Source organism: Oncorhynchus clarkii, chromosome 11, assembly GCF_045791955.1.
Source record: "Oncorhynchus clarkii lewisi isolate Uvic-CL-2024 chromosome 11, UVic_Ocla_1.0, whole genome shotgun sequence".
Lineage (NCBI taxonomy): Eukaryota > Metazoa > Chordata > Actinopteri > Salmoniformes > Salmonidae > Oncorhynchus > Oncorhynchus clarkii.
Genome location: NC_092157.1, coordinates 9,851,445 through 9,868,317, shown reverse-complemented (window position 1 = coordinate 9,868,317; position 16,873 = coordinate 9,851,445).

Genomic DNA, 16,873 nt, shown 5'->3' with positions numbered 1-16,873 from the left:
CATAGCACACACTCCAGCAGGTATATTTCACTGGTCACCCACAAAGCCAATTCCTCCTTCGGCCTCCTTCCCTTCCAGTTCTCTGCTGCCAATGACTGGAACGAACTGCAAAAATCACTGAAGCTGGACACTCATATCTCCCTCACTAGCTTTAAGCACCAGCTATCTTAACAGCTCACAGATCACTGCACTTGTACATAGCCTATCTGTAAATAGCCCATCCAACTACCTCATCCCCATACTGGTATTTATTTGATTTATTTTGTTCCTTTGCACCCCAGTATCTCTACTTGCACACTCATCTTCTGCACATCTATCACTCCAGTATTTAATTTCTATATTGTAATTATTTCGCCACTATTGCCTATTTATTGCCTTACCTCCATTATCCTACCTCATTTGCACACACTATATATATACTTTTTTTACTGTCTTATTGACTGTATGTTTGTTTGTTTATTCCATGTGTAAGTCTGTGTTGTTTGTTGCACTGCTTTGCTTTATCTTGGCCAGGTCACAGTTGTAAATGAGAACTTGTTCTCAACTAGCCTACCTGGTTAAATTAAAAAAACTGACTGCCCTGACCTCGAGCCTGCCTGCCTCTCTGTACCTCCTGTACCTCCTGACCTAGGTTATGATATTTTGCCTGTCCACGACTATTCTCTTGCCTGCCCCATAGATTATAATCAATATCAGAGACTCAAACCATCTGCTTCTCGTGTCTGCGCCTGGGTCTCGCCCTGTGCCCCTTATACATGCCAAAAACAAACTTCCGAGGATCCGTGGCTGGATGCTTTGATCTCATCTCTAGGAGTGGTGCAATGTATGGCACTTTAGGCACAACTAAGTCTCTGGGAAAACACCGTATGGAACATTTGCTCAGCTCACCTTCCACCTTTCCGGTATGTGTTGACTTTCCTCTGTGCGTGTACGCGCATGTATTGGTCCATGCATTAAACCCAGACAATAACATCTCTAAAGACACACATACTGAAAATTGAACAGTGAAATAGTGAAACAGTGAAATAGTTTTTTCCTCTACTTTTTGTTTTGTACCCCCCCTGCTAACCTTCTGGATGTGGTGTGTGGGGGCTTAGAGCCCTAACCTCCTGGATGTGCAGTGTGGGGGCTTAGACCCCTAACCTCCTGGATGTGCAGTGTGGGGGCTTAGAGCCCTAACCTCCTGGATGTGCAGTGTTGGGGCATAAAACCCTAACCTCCTGGATGTGGAGTGTGGGGGCTTAGAGCCCTAACCTCCTGGATGTGCAGTGTGGGGGCTTAGAGCCCTAACCTCCTGGATGTGCAGTGTGGGGGCTTAGAGCCCTAACCTCCTGGATGTGCAGTGTGGTGGCATAGAGCCCTAACCTCCTGGATGTGGAGTGTGGGGGCTTAGATCCCTAACCTCCTGGATGTGCAGTGTGTGGGCTTAGAGCCCTAACCTCCTGGATGTGCAGTGTGGGGGCTTAGAGCCCTAACCTCCTGGATGTGCAGTGTGGGGGCATAGAGCCTTAAACTATAATTTCACTTCTGCTTAAATTGTTGAGTGTTGAGGCGTATGCAAAGATGCTCAGCGAGGAGATTGCGATGCATTATGATGGGCTCACCACATGGCTTCTCCGTCTGAGGCTTGGGCTGCACTGGGCACTGCCAGCCATAGGCACGCACGTAGTGCTGGGTGGGGAAATACCACTGCACAGGTGACTGAGTCTGTTCACTGTGTGTGTGTGTGTGTGTGTGTGTGTGTGTGTGTGTGTGTGTGTGTGTGTGTGTGTGTGTGTGTGTGTGTGTGTGTACTCCAAATAGTTACACCACTGTAGACCGTTGACATGGCCTGTCAAAATACAGATAGCGGAACATGCAAAGTGTTTAAGCAGAATCGTTTTTTGGAATATTTTGTAAGATTTGGTGAGTGCTGGTTGAACTGCCATCCCTGACGGCCCCAGTACTGTTTGTGCACGTGTGTGTGTTTTGTGGTTTGCGAATACTGGGTACCAGGATATGACCCTTGATGCTACTGGTGAACCGCCACAGTCTAACTAACCGGTTGTACAATCTGACAAATTCAAGAATATTAACACACATTTATGTGGTAGAATGCACTTTTCCATGGAACCTTCTGAGGCCCCCGGCACTACTGTACTGGATTGATAGGTACTTTAACAATCCTGTAAGGGATTTTTTTTAAATTAAAGGTCTCATCTTTGTGCATGTGTGTGTGTGTGTGTGTGTGTGTGTGTGTGTGTGTGTGTGTGTGTGTGTGTGTGTGTGTGTGTGTGTGTGTGTGTGTGTGTGTGTGTGTGTGTGTTTTGTGGTAGGTGCTTACTGGGTACCAGGATCTGGCCCTTGGCGCTTCTGAACTGGGATCCTGGTCAACCGCCACCATCTCGCTACCAGGTCTTACCTGTAATGCATATTTTAAGCAATAAGGCCCGAGGAGGTGTGGTAAAAGGCCAATATACCACGGCTAAGTGCTATTCTTATACACGACGCAACGTGGAGTGCCTGGATACAGCCCTTAGCCGTGGTATATTTGCCATATACCACAAACCCCCGAGGTGTCTTATTGCTATTATAAACTGGTATATAAAATGTACCAGTAAAGCAGAGCAGTAAAAATGTTGGCTATATTTATTTATTTTGAGCATTTAACAGAAAACTGACTGAGTGTTTTTCTTACTGTTCTGGTATGAACCTTTTGGGGGGTTCTTACTAGAACATTATACCAGGGTTTCTCAAACACGGTCCTTGGGAATCCAAGGTGTGCACATTTTGGTTTTAGCCCTAGCACTGCACAGCTGATCCAAATAATCAACTAATCATTAAGTTTTGATAATTTGAATCAGTTGTGTAGTGTTGGGGCAAAAAACAAAACGCTGCATTGTACAGTACGGTTAGTATTCTGATATGATCCAGGGTTGTGTTCATTATGCACAAAACTACTTTATTAGGCAAGTCAGTTAAGAACTAATTCTTATTTTCAATGACGGCCTAGGAACAGTGGGTTAACTGCCTTGTTAAGGGCCAGAGCACCCAATTCTTTTTTTTTTTTTTTACACATGTCAACTTGGGGATTTGATCTTGCAGCCTTTCGGTTACTAGTCCAATGCTCTAACCACTAGGCTACCTGCCGCGTTTCTTATTGGACTTGGTCCAATAAGAAATGCTCAATTTCTGTTGCAAAATGTTTTAAAATGATTTCCGTTTGCATGCCCTAATGAGTATGACAACACTGTCACACTGGGGAGAAGCCTAATGTATCTCAGCCTCTATAAGGCCTGTGAACACAAAGCCCTGTGCTGTCATTGCAAACATGAAGAAGGGGAATACATGAGAGGGGAACAGCACAGGATGTACACGAGATGTTCAGGGTGAGTGAGAACGATGCAAGCTGTCTGCTTTCTGGTGGAGAGGTAGGCAGTGGCATGCTGTCTAAGCAGAGAGAGAGATCAAGGGAAAGAGGGGGAGAGAGAGAGATGGGGAGCGAGTGAGACAGAGAGAGAGAGATGGATAGAGAGAGAGAGAGAGAGGGGGAGAGACGGGAGAGCGAGAGAGATATGGGGAGAGAGAGAGGATGGGTGGAGAGGGAGATAGAGAGAGATTGTACACATTGTTGGTTTGGCAATATTAACACAATATTTTTCATGCCAATAAAGCAGCTTGAATTTGAATTTGAGAGAGAGAGAGAGAGAGAGAGAGAGAGAGAGAGAGAGAGGGAGAGGGTGGGGGGGCAGGTGGAGAGGGATAGAGAGAGATATGGGGAGAGAGAGAGAGTGTGAGTAGAGAAGGAGAGACAGGGTGGTTGGAGAGGAAGACACAGATATATATATATATATATATAGGGAGAGCGTAATGGAGGGAGAGAAAGGGAGAGATACAGTATATAGGGAGAGCAAGATGGAGAGAGAGAAAGGGAAAGATATATAGGGAGAGCGAGATGGAGGGAGAGAAAGGAAGAGATAGGGATACTATAGTGCTGTGTCTGTCAGGAGTCATGCCTTGACCTCTGGTTCCTTCCTGCAGTGACAGCAACACTAACAGTGCCTCTATGTTCAACAGGTGGAGCCGGAGCCCCCGAGCCCGTGGCGGTGTGTGCTGCCTGAGGGCCGTTGGGGACAAGCTGCCCAGGGACCTTTACAGCGTCAGTGTGGCCCTCCACAGCCGCCTGGGTGGCCCTGCCCTCATGTGGTCCTGTCTGAAGGAGGAGCAGTGGGCTGGGCCCCGTAGAGCTAGACTTCCTCTATCATCTATGGAGAGTAATGTATTTTTATTCGGGAGGGGAAGGACAGGATGTGATTTGTGGCGATGGGAGTTAATTCAATAAGACCCTCTTTTATTGAAAAGATGCTCGGGGAAACCGCTCAAGAAATAGTCATTGAGATGTGTGCGATGATGGAGGAAAAAAACAAAAACAACAGAAACATTCTTCATCTGAAAGCAATTGTGACACTGAGGGGGTCTGGATTAAAACACGTTTACTTCCAAGGCAGGGAAACGTCTTTGACGGGAAACCCAATACGGAATTAGCTAAATGCCATCTTTAAAAAAACACAGGAGTAATCTGTCGACACAAACGCAGTATGGAAATAACGGTTACATCAAGCTGTAGGTTGTTGTTTCCACCGCAATAATTCCAATTTATCTTCTCTTCTTTCCAGTGGTTTACTCTTTGGCTGCAGAGTAGGCTATAGATTTAAATGGGTTATGAAAATATATCTGAAATGGTAACCGTGTATATGAGGATGGAGAGACATTGTATTAAAATATGCCAGGTAGAGCATTTAGGTTTGACTTGGGGGAAATCCAATATGAATAAAACAGTAACTTTCAAACATTACATTTAATCCACGCATGTAAATCAAACAGGTGATTTATTATTAATTTATATAAGGGCATAGTGTTTTATTGGAATGAAAATTGAGTACAAATGCACTGAAAAATGTATTGTCTTTTCCAGAAGTTTATGAGCAGCCAGTCTGAAGCTTGTGATGAAAATGCTAATATAAACCGGGTGGTTTGAGACCTGAATGATGATTGGCTGACAGCCGTGGTATACCACGGGTATGACAAAACATATTTTTAACATTATTTTTACTGCTCTAAATGCATTGGTAACCAGTTTATAATAGCAATGGCACCTCTGTCACACACGGATCTGTTTCACCTGTCTTTGTGATTGTCCCCACCCCCCTCCAGGTGTCACCCATCTTCCCCACTATCCCCTGTGTATTTGTACCTGTGTTCTCTGTTTGTCTGTTGCCAGTTCGCTATGTTTCGTCAAGCCTACCAGCGGTTTCCATCTGCTCCTGTCTCTTGTTGGTTCCTGTTTTTTAGTTTTCCTGGTTTTGACCTTTCTGCCCGCCCTGACCCTGAGTCTGCCTGCCGTCCTGTACCTTTTCCCCACTACTCTGGATTACCGACCTCTGCCTGACCTGACCTGTCGTTTGCCTGCCCCTGTTGCTGTAAAAAACATTGTTACTTTGACACAGTCTGCATTTGGGTCGTACCTTAAACATGATAGTATGAGCTGGACATGACTGACCCAGCAGACTTGGACAAGCTCTGCAACGTCATCTCCTCTCAAGGAGCCACCATTGGTAAGCACGAGGAGTTGCTTTGCGGTCTACTTTGCGGATGCACTTCAGAGGATGGCTAGCATAGCATATGGGTGGCAGGTATCCTAGTGGTTAGATCGTTGGTCCAGTAACCTAAAGGTTGCTCGATCGAATCCCTGAGCTGACAAAATAAATATCTGTTGTTCTGCCACTGAAAAAGGCAGTTAACACACTGTTCGTAGGCCATCGTTGTAAGTAGGGATGTGTTCTTAACTAACTTGCCTAGACAAAAAATAGCAGTGGCCCTCACATTTCCAGGTCTGAAAGGTTTTTCAGATTAAATTAAAATGTACTTTTAAAAAAATTGACAAATTGTTGACAAAACAACACCAAATGCTAACAACAATAACTTTTAAATGGCAATGCTGACCATTGGAAGACATCAAAGTAATGTTTATTCATTGATATACGAGGCAGACCAACATATTAAAACTATAATCAACCTAATCCACAATTTGTTTCCCTCCTGATCTGTTTTTCCAAAGTGTTACGATACGTAAAGAACGTCTAGATAGACAGTGTTCCAATGGCAACTCTAAAGGGCTTTATCGCATGTGGCCATCTGATCTAAAGGTCTGAATGCGGACCTGGCTGGGAAAGAATCTGGGACATGGCTGGGAAAGAATCTGGGACCTGGCTGGGAAAGAATCTGGGACCTGGCTGGGAAAGAATCTGGGACCTGGCTGGGAAAGAATCTGGGACCTGGCTGGGAAAGAATCTGGGACCTGGCTGGGAAAGAATCTGGGACCTGATTGGGAAAGAATCTGGGACCTGGCTGTGAAAGAATCTGGGACCTGATTGGGAAAGAATCTGGGACCTGGCTGGGAAAGATTCTGGGACCTGGCTGGGAAATAATCTGGGACTTGATTGGGAAAGAATCTGGGACCTGGCTGGGAAAGAATCTGGGACCTGGCTGGGAAAGAATCTGGGACCTGATTGGGAAAGAATCTGGGACAGTCGGAGGAATCCAGGAGCTTCTTTTCTTTTAGGTTCCCCGGTCTTTGTGTGTGTGTGTGTGTATGTGTGTGTGTGTGTGTATGGTGTTGGTTTTAACAGGAACACTGTACTTCAATTGGATCTGTTTTAAAGAGTCTTGCGAGAAGGCTGCGTATATGAAGAGTGTCAGGCCCTCGGTCTTAACACAGTGGTCACTTCAAGTGGGTAGAAGCATAAGATCTAAAATGTTAACATTGAAAGGGAGGAGGGGGGAAGGCATTGGATGATAAACTAAACCTTTGGATTTTCACCCAATCTTGTCTTTTTCTCCCCTTTAGCCAGTCATCTTTTTTTATTTAGACATTTATTCTAATTTCTCTTTTTTTATCCTTTAAAAAAACCCAAATCAAAATAAGGTGTTTTTAAATTCATTTCCTCAAAGATGGAGGAAGGACAGATAAAGTCATTGTATAATGAAATCCTCTTGTGTGTTGATGTCTGGGTAGTCCTTTTTTTTCTCTTTTCAAGATAGGAGCAGCAAACATGTCTGTTTCTAATGAAATGTGATAGTTATAATGGTTTAACAGGCGGTTCCACCAGGTCATGGAACACTGGACCACTGGAACACTGGAACATTGGAACACTGAAACACTGGAACACTGGAACACAGGACCATATGTTTCTGTCTGTAGTGCATCTTATTCAGGCCTGGGAGGCTCTCCTCTCCCTTTCTCTTCCCCCCTCCCTATTTATGTGGCTGTTACAGTAAATTTACTATATTACATCTTTTCAATATCCACAGTATGCAATATCATGCCATAAATTGTGTCCCGAGTCAGATGCTTCCAACATAATTTCTCTCATGTAGGTACCTAAACAGATTAGCGGGATACACATTATATATGGATAAAACAATTATTTGCATTTTTCCATTACAACTAATAGAAGGATGAAATATTCCCCCTGGTGATTGATGAAGTGGCGTGCTCCTCCTTGGCAGTTAATGTTTTAAGCAAAATGGCAGTCTACTGCTCTCTGGGTAAATAACAATCCCTGCTGGTCATCTACTAGCTGAGCCCAAACCTCTCTCCCTCGCTACATACTATTGCTAATGTGGCTCAGTATGTTAAGGCATCATAGGCATGTCACTGTGCAATGTTTACTGTACAATGTTTACTGTGCAATGTTTACTGTACAATGTTTACTGTACAATGTTTACTGTGCAATGTTAACTGTGCAATGTTTACTGTACAATGTTGCTGTACAATGTTTACTGTACAATGTTTACTGTGCAATGTTTACTGTACAATGTTTACTGTGCAATGTTTACTGTACAATGTTTACTGTGCAATGTTTACTGTACAATGGTTACTGTGCAATGTTTACTGTGCAATGTTTACTATGCAATGTTTACTATGCAATGTTTACTGTACAATGTTTACTGTACAATGTTTACTGTACAATGGTTACTGTGCAATGTTTACTGTCCAATGTTGCTGTGCAATGTTTACTGTACAATGTTTACTGTACAATGGTTACTGTACAATGTTTACTGTACAATGTTTACTGTACAATGTTTACTGTGCAATGTTTACTGTACAATGTTTACTGTACAATGTTGCTGTACAATGTTTACTGTGCAATGTTTACTGTGCAATGTTTACTGTACAATGTCTACTGTACAATGTTGCTGTAAATGTCTACTGTACAATGTTGCTGTACAATGTTTACTGAGCAATGTTGCTGTACAATGTTTACTGTGCAATGTGTACTGTGCAATGTTTACTGTGCAATGTTTACTGTACAATGTTTATTGTACAATGTTGCTGTGCAATATTTACTGTGCAATGTTTACTGAGCAATGTTGCTGTACAATGTTTACTGTGCAATGTGTACTGTGCAATGTTTACTGTGCAATGTTTACTGTACAATGTTTATTGTACAATGTTGCTGTGCAATATTTACTGTGCAATGTTTACTGTGCAATGTTGCTGTGAAATGTTTACTGTGCAATGTTTACTGTACAATGTTGACTGTGAAATGTTTACTGTACAATGTTGCTGTGCAATGTTTACTGTACAATGTTGCTGTACAATGTTTACTGTGCAATGTTTACGGTGCAATGTTTACTGTACAATGTCTACTGTACAATGTTGCTGTAAATGTCTACTGTACAATGTTGCTGTACAATGTTTACTGAGCAATGTTGCTGTACAATGTTTACTGTGCAATGTTTACTGTGCAATGTTGCTGTGCAATGTTTACTGTGCAATGTTGCTGTACAATGTTTACTGAGCAATGTTTACTGTGCAATGTTTACTGTACAATGTCTACTGTACAATGTTGCTGTACAATGTCTACTGTACAATGTTGCTGTACAATGTTTACTGAGCAATGTTGCTGTACAATGTTTACTGTGCAATGTGTACTGTGCAATGTTTACTGTGCAATGTTTACTGTACAATGTTTATTGTACAATGTTGCTGTGCAATATTTACTGTGCAATGTTTACTGTGCAATGTTGCTGTGAAATGTTTACTGTGCAATGTTTACTGTACAATGTTGACTGTGAAATGTTTACTGTACAATGTTGCTGTGCAATGTTTACTGTACAATGTTACTGTACAATGTTTACTGTACAATGTTGCTGTACAATGTTTACTGTGCAATGTTTACTGTGCAATGTTTACTGTACAATGTCTACTGTACAATGTTGCTGTAAATGTCTACTGTACAATGTTGCTGTACAATGTTTACTGAGCAATGTTGCTGTACAATGTTTACTGTGCAATGTTTACTGTGCAATGTTGCTGTGCAATGTTTACTGTGCAATGTTGCTGTACAATGTTTACTGAGCAATGTTTACTGTGCAATGTTTACTGTACAATGTCTACTGTACAATGTTGCTGTACAATGTCTACTGTACAATGTTGCTGTACAATGTTTACTGAGCAATGTTGCTGTACAATGTTTACTGTGCAATGTGTACTGTGCAATGTTTACTGTGCAATGTTTACTGTACAATGTTTATTGTACAATGTTGCTGTGCAATATTTACTGTGCAATGTTTACTGTGCAATGTTGCTGTGAAATGTTTACTGTGCAATGTTTACTGTACAATGTTGACTGTGAAATGTTTACTGTACAATGTTGCTGTGCAATGTTTACTGTACAATGTTACTGTACAATGTTTACTGTACAATGTTGCTGTACAATGTTTACTGTGCAATGTTTACTGTACAACGTCTACTGTACAATGTTGCTGTAAATGTCTACTGTACAATGTTGCTGTACAATGTTTACTGAGCAATGTTGCTGTACAATGTTTACTGTGCAATGTTTACTGTGCAATGTTGCTGTGCAATGTTTACTGTACAATGTTTATTGTACAATGTTGCTGTGCAATGTTTACTGTGCAATGTTTACTTTGCAATGTTGCTGTGCAATGTTTACTGTGCAATGTTTACTGTGCAATGTTGCTGTGCAATGTTTACTGTGCAATGTTTACTGTACAATGTCTACTGTACAAAGTTGCTGTAAATGTCTACTGTACATTGTTGCTGTACAATGTTTACTGAGCAATGTTGCTGTACAATGTTTACTGTGCAATGTTTACTGTGCAATGTTGCTGTGCAATGTTTACTGAGCAATGTTGCTGTACAATGTTTACTGTACAATGTTTACTGTACAATGTTGCTGTGCAATGTTTACTGTGCAATGTTTACTGTGCAATGTTGCTGTGCAATGTTATTGTGCAATGTTTACTGTACAATGTCTACTGTACAATGTTGCTGTACAATGTCTACTGTACAATGTTGCTGTACAATGTTTACTGAGCAATGTTGCTGTACAATGTTTACTGTGCAATGTGTACTGTGCAATGTTTACTGTGCAATGTTTACTGTACAATGTTTACTGTACAATGTTGCTGTGCAATGTTTACTGTGCAATGTTTACTGTGCAATGTTTACTGTACAATGTCTACTGTAAAAGGTTTACTATACAATGTTTACTCTACAGTGTTGCTGTGCAATGTTTACTGTCCAATGTTATTGTGCAATGTTTAATGTGCAATGTTTACTGTGCAATGTTTACTGTACAATGTTTACTGTACAATGTTTACTGTACAGTGTTGCTGTGCAATGTTTACTGTACAATGTTGCTGTGCAATGTTTACTGTGCAATGTTTACTGTGCAATGTTTACTGTACAATGTTTACTGTACAATGTTTCTGTACAATGTTTACTGTTCAATGTTGCTGTGCAATGTTTACTGTACAATGTTTACTGTGCAATGTTTACTGTGCAATGTTTACTGTGCAATGTTTACTGTACAATGTTTACTGTAAAATGTTTACTATACAATGTTTACTGTACAATGTTTATTGTACAACGTTTACTGTACAATGTTTACTGTGCAATGTTTACTGTACAATGTTTACTGTGCAATGTTTACTATACAATGTTTACTGTACAGTGTTGCTGTGCAATGTTTACTGTACAATGTTGCTGTGCAATGTTTACTGTACAATGTTTACTGTTCAATGTTGCTGTGCAATGTTTACTGTGCAATGTACATTGGTTCATAGGTAATTTTACTTTAATCTCTCAAAAAAGATCAACTGACAAGGAATTTCATTTCGTTTTCCTAACTGTCTAAAACCAGTTTTTATCATGTCAGCTTCTTACATTTCAGTTTAATGCAAATGTTGTTTTGTGATCGGTTAAGAGTGGTAGCCCTCTCCTGCACTCAAATGACCTTGTGGTCTCATGAGTGAAATGTTATTTATATTTTTCATAATTAATAAAGATTTATTATTCTTTTACGCTGAAAATGGTTTTGTTATATTTCAGTCTTCTGTGATGGTTAGGGTTAGGGTTTCAATAGAAGTGGAGAACACAAGCAGCAGTGACAATAACACTGTTAACAATTCTACATGTTTGATTGTATCATGCACTGTTTCTCTCCCTGTATCTCTCTCAACCCTATCCCCCTCTCCCCCTCTCCCCCTCTACATCTCGTTTGATGGCTCCACAGGTTGGGGGGGGCAGCCCAAGCCGGGACCCAGCGGCGCCAGCCCCAGACGGATAAGATGCGGCATCGAGCCCCCCACCGTCGAGCCGTGTCACTGGGGGTCCTCTCTCCACCTGTCTGCCTCACCCTCTTCGTATGCCTGCTACTGCTCCACACTGCCAGGTAGGGCTCACAGACCACCCCCTAATGCCAGCAGCCACAGTGGGGGACAAATGTCACCTAATGTCACAGACAGAGTGGCAGGTCTGTGTGGGTGTGAAAGGAGGGAATTGTGCTTGGAGGCAGGTCCGTGTTGTTCATCATGTGCTATTAATAAAAGTAGATTTCATGCTGAAGTCATGTACATCTGGATATGGTCAGAGATATGTGGATGTAGAATATATTCCAACCAGCTATAGGACCAGAGCGCATCATCAACATTGCCCATTTTAAATGAAATTGAACAATTAATTAATTCCATTCTACACAACAAGCAAACACTCAAAATTAGGATGATGTTATGCAATGGAAACTATGGAATACATAATAAGACATGCATTAACAACGAGGAAATGGCTAGTTGTCTAGCAGGAACTCGTTTAACCTCTCTGTGCACAATTAGCATATTCATAGGTTGTTCTTCTGTGGATGTGCTCCGTTTGTTTGGGAAACAACAGATGAGAAAACCCCCAGTCTCACGCTGAGATAAAAGTCATAGGACATGTTGCATGTATTTTAAAAAGATACTAAGTATGATTTCAATTCCAGTGGGAAGTTCGAACTGCACGCGAGTACAAGCAAACAACAACCACCACCACCTAAAACACATTTCGTAACATTTGCTTTGACAGCATAGTGCTGAAACCAATGTGGTTCACAAACTTATGTCCTCCAGGATTATTTGTCTTTTTTTAATGTAGGGAATTGATTCTCATTGCACAGTGTGTTTGTCTAGTATACAGCCTGTCCTGTTGACACCATTGTTGCCACTGAAGCTTTACTTTTGATATGGACTTGGATTTGTGATCGATGAAACACAAGCATACAGGAATGTCCTGACACTGTAGTCATAGCCTGGTACCCAATCGATTTGTGCTGTATAGCCAATGGTCCATTTGGCTTTACATTTTTATTTTATTTAACTAGGCAAGTCAGTTAAGAACAAAATCGTATTTACCATGACAGGCTACAAGGGAACAGTGGGTTAACTGCCTTGTTCAGGGGTAGAAAGACAGATTTTTACCTTGTCAGCTCGGGGATTTGATCAACACAACTATGATAATGCAGCCAGATCCTCAATTAAAACACAGGTATGATAATGCAGCCAGCTCCTCACTTAAAACACAACTAGGATAATGCAGACAGTTCCTCACTTAAAACACAACAATGATAATGCAGACAGTTCCTCACTTAAAACACAACAATGATAATGCAGACAGTTCCTCACTTAAAACACAACAATGTTAATGCAGATAGTTCCTCACTTAAAACACAACGACTGATAATGCAGATAGTTCCTCACTTAAAACACAACAATGATAATGCAGATAGTTCCTCTGTCACGACCGTGGTCTTGAAAATGACCGGACCAAGGCACAGCGTGGTGAAAATAATTTTTTTTCTTTCTTTTTTTAAATGTCGCCAACAAAACAATAAACAACAAAAATGAACGTGAAGCTCCGTAAGGCTATACATGCATTAAACAAAGACAACAACCCACAAATACACAAAGGAAAAAAGGCTGCCTAAGTATGATTCCCAATCAGAGACAATGATAGACAGCTGTCCCTGATTGAGAATCATACCTGGCCAAAAACAAAGAACCAGAAAGCATCGACTTTCCCACCCGAGTTACACCCTGACCAAACAATTATTGAGAATAAAAGGATCTCTACAGCGTGACATCCTCACTAAAAACACAACTATGATAATGCAGCCAAATCAGTAGTTTTGGAATTGTTAGTTAGATTACTTGTTGGTTATTACTGCATTGTCGGAACTAGAAGCACAAGCATTTCGCTACACTCGCATTAACATCTGCTAACCATGTGTATGTGACAAATAAAATTTGATTTGATTTGATTTGAGATCCTCAATTAAAACACAGATATGATAATGCAGACGGTTCCCCACTTAAAACACAACAATGATAATGCAGACAGATCCTCAATTAAACCACAACTATGATAATGCAGCCAGCTCCTCACGTAAAACACAACTTTTCTTGCTTCCGTCAGTTTTCAGGTCAGGCAACATCCTGGCCAGAGTCGGGAATCAAACTCAGCCTCATTTGGTATTGATCTAGTACAAAGACAACCAGGCCTCTGTAATTAATACATCACTTTTTTTTTGTCAGGGCGCTCATCTTTATTTAACAGTCTTCAAAAAACGGGCGTTTTAATTACAAATGAGTTGTGACAGGTCTGCTGGGTAGCAACCTGGCCCATTTTAAACGTGATTCCGGCTGACAGCTCGATCCATGTTCTCAGAGTGTTCTCCGAGCGTAGCAACATGTGGAAGAAATTGGTATTTTACATTTCACAGCTTGTCACTTCCTCTTCAGCGCGACCCTTGACCTGCCACCTAGGTCCTAACACCCCACAAGAGAAGTGTCCCCGACCAAGAGCATTTTGGGAGATTTAAGTACCAGGCCTCCATACCCACCCTCATTCCCCCCACCGGGAAATAAGGGTGGGTGAACAACAGAACAACAAAGTCAGGTGAGGAGGAAGCTGAAGAGAAGTGAATCTGCTCAGTACCTCCTGTAACGGAACAAAAGGTGTCCCTCTCAGCAGGCCCATAAGGCACTGACTGCTCCATAAATTGAGCTGATGTTTGTGTAACATTTGCATATGAATCCGTTCACGTTGCATTATTTTTCGGAGCGGAGTTACGATATTCAGATGGAGAGATTACTTCAAGCTCTGAGGAGAAAGATTGGACAGACAACTTTAAGTTATATTTTGACGTCCGGATGAAAAGAGTGCCCAAAGTAAACTGCCTGTTACTCAGGCCCAGAAGCTAGGATATGCATATAATTGGTAGAAAACACTCTAATGTTTCTAAAACTGTTAAAATAATGTCTGTGAGTATAACAGAACTGATATGGCAGGCGGAACCCCGAGGACAAACCATCCCCCCAAAAAAAACATTTCAGCCTACCACTGTTTTCAATGGGTGTCACTTATATTATAAGGCAAAATCCTCCCAGATTGCAGTTCTTAGGGTTTCCTAGATGTCAACAGTCTTTAGAAAGACTTTCAGGCTGGTTTTTGGAAAAATGAGCCAGAAATTATAGTTTTTCTATGTGGCTCCCATTTTGGCTGTAGTGTTTCCAAGCACGTGAATGAGAGCGTGTTCTTTGGTATTTTTCTCCGGTAAAGACAATAACGATTCTCCATATTACATTTTATAGTTTATTTACGTATTAGGGTAGCTAAGGTTTGATTATAAACGTTGTTTGACTTGTTTGGAAAAGTTTATTAGTAACGTTTGGGATTCAATTTGTATGCATTTTGATGGAGGGAAAGTGGGTGGATTAATGACTGAAGTGCGCCAGCTAAACTGAGTTTTTATGGATGTAAAGAAGGACATTATCTAACAAAATGACCATTTGTGATGTAACTGGGACCTGTTGGAGTGCCAACAGAATAAGATAATCAAAGGTCATGCATTTATTATATCGCTATTTCTGACTTGTGTGTCGCACCTGCCTGGTTGAAATATGTTTTTCATGGTTCTGTATGCGGGGCGCTGTCCTCAGATAATCGCATGGTGTGCTTTCGCCTTAAAGCCTTTTTGAAATCTGACATAGTGGCTGGATTAACCTCTTGATCCTACTTGAGACGCAGACGTCTCAAGTAGGCACCTGGAAATGCAAATGCGCTACGCTAAATGCTAAATGTACTCGTTAAAACTCAAACGTTCATTAAAATACACATGCAGGGTATTGAATTAAAGCTACACTCGTTGTGAATCTAGCCAACAAGTCAGATTTTTAAAATGCTTTTCGGCGAAAGCATGAGAAGCTATTATCTGATAGCATGCAACACCCCAAAATGCCTGAAGGCGACGTAAACAAAATAATTAGCGTAGCCGGCGCTACACAAAAACGCAGAAATAAAATATAAAACATTCATTACCTTTGACGAGCTTCTTTCTTGGCACTCCTATATGCCCCATAAACATCACTATTGGGTCTTTTTTTCGATTAAATCGGTCCCAAAATAGCCATCTATGTGTGTAATTCAGAAAAAAACATAGTTTCAAAACGCTGCGTCATTTTTTTAAATGAAAAAAGTTGACGATAAACTTTCACAAAACACTTCGAAATACTTTTGTAATCCAACTTTAGGTATTAGTAAACGTTTATAATCTATCAAAATGATCACGGGCGATGTGTATTCAATAGCTCCACGTCTTGAAATCATGGTCGGAAAACTTTCCTCCAAAACATCCTGTCGGAGACCGGAAGAAATGGAATCCCTCTCCTTTGTTTTCCCAAGAAATAACTCTCAGGAAAATGACGACAATGGCGACATCGTGTGGAAGCTGTAGGAATTGCATCCGTGTCCATATTTAATTTGGTGTCCTTTAAACAATACATGTGGCGCATGGATATTATTTTCAGCTTTCAGTGACCAGTTTTTCTTGCGCTTTTCGATGAAACACACGCTCTGTTATAGTCACAGCCGTGATTTAACCAGTTTTAGAAACTTCAGAGTGTTTTCTATCCACACATACTAATCATATGCATATACTATATTCCTGGCAGGAGTAGCAGGACGCTGAAATGTTGCGCGATTTTTAACAGAATGTTCGAAAAAGGAGGGGGTAAGCTTAAGATAACAATACTTTTTAGCTTTATTTTGATGTTACACTTGTGATTTTATAAAAGTGAAATATTTATAATTCTGTAGTTTGAATTTTGCGCTCTGCAATTTCACCGGATGTTTTCGAGGTGTCCCGCTAGCGGCACACCTTTCCCAAAGAGGTTTTAACCTGGCCCACAGCGAGGAAATAGAGGAACAAATTATTTATATTATCCAGCACTCTGTCAAAGACTGGGGCCTCAAACATTTCCTTGCATTTGGAGTTAGCTCTCCATTTTTGGTGTGGAGAGATCCCTATTTCTTTCTGTGTGTGCAATGCCACAGCTTTTCTCATGATGTGCTTTCCTCAGAATCTGAACAGGTACATGGAGACGAGTTGTCATAGGGTAACACACACACATACAGTCAGACTGAACGTTTTGTGATGTCCCTCACATTATCCCAGCCCTGGATGAGGTGTCTATTAAAGACCGGAAAGTA